Here is a 1,546-nt window from a genome sequence, read left to right on the forward strand (position 1 = left end):
AAAATATGACATAAAACCATTGCTCGGGATCAAAATCAGCTCATATAATAAATTCTCACCGACACTCTTCATTCTCAAAGCGTTCATTTTTCGAGCTGGTGTTATCTGATACCTGGCCATCTCTCATGGTAACCGGGTCACCTAGGCTGTTTGGGAACAGGTGACAATGCTCTTATTTCCTTTTCTCTCTCTTGTTCTATTGTCCTGTCCTGTTTTTCCCTACTTGGTGAAAGGAGTCATGAACTACAATGCTGAACGACTCCCAGCAATATTGATTATGGTATATTCAGATTTGTTTGGCATCCAAACTAGTTCTCTCAGCTAAATTTCAAAGAAAAGCTTTGGGATCTGAAATTGCTTGGTTGGTTAGCTTGAGTTTTTGTGGTCTTAAGAAATAGTTCACCCAGAAATTAAAATTAGCTGAAAATGGCCATCCAAGATGTCAGTGAGAACAGAGAACAGATTTGGAGAAATTTTGCACTTCATCACTTGCTCATCAATGGTTCCTCTGCAGTGAATGGATGCCGTCAGAATGAGAGTCCAAACAGTGGATAAAAACATCACAATAATCCACAAGTAATCGATTATTGAAATGTTGTTTGTTTGTAATAAACAAATCCATCATTTAGACATTTTTAACTTCAAACCGTTGCTTTCAACTGAAATTAATCCTCTATTTATAGTGAAAGGACATCTTGTCTCAATCAGGAGAGAAATAAGCACCATAAATAAGTGCAAACAGTTCAAAACAAATATGTCAGTGGATTTTGATGTGAGAGGACAACAGGAGATGGAGTTTTGCCACTGGAAGAAGTGTTATTATGAATTATGGACTGGTATATTGACCATAAGCAACGATTTAAAGTAAAAACGACCTTCATGATGGATGTTACTTGATGGACTGGAGTCATGTGAATAACTTCTGGAATATTGTGATGTTTTTATCAACTCTTTGGACTTGCATTCTGATGGCACCTATTCACTGCAGAGGATCTATTGGTGAACAATTAATGTAATTCTAAATTTCTCTAAATATGTTTCGATGAAGAAATAAACTTGCCTACATTTTGAATGGCCTGAAAGAAAGTACATTTCCAGGAAATACTAATTTTTATAAATTCTGTAGCATTACATTTGAGATTCGCACAATGCCTGTCAGTGGCATCTGTAACAGTCATTTACAAATCAGAGAGAATTTCTCTACCTCCTTCTGCACCCCCCTAACAGGAGACAGCAGGGCCTCCAGAAATCGCCCTCCTGTTTATTTGAATTTAGAGTCTGAGACAAGAGCAGCTTGCTAACAAGCTCCAGACCACCAGGCATGTGCAAACGATCTGATTTTCCAGCACCCGGCCTGGCCTTTCTGTATCAGGTCTCTGCTCCCCTCCCCTCCCTGGCTACTTAAATCTTTTTATTTGCATGTTTCCTGTCCGTCTGAATATTTAACATCCACTGCAGACATAACATGAAAACGCAAACAAATCTATGTCGAAAGTTTACAAGATCTCTCAGTCATGAATGAAATCACTCAAATGAGACTGTTTTT

This window comes from Barbus barbus (genome assembly GCF_936440315.1).
Source record: "Barbus barbus genome assembly, chromosome: 18".
NCBI lineage: Eukaryota > Metazoa > Chordata > Actinopteri > Cypriniformes > Cyprinidae > Barbus > Barbus barbus.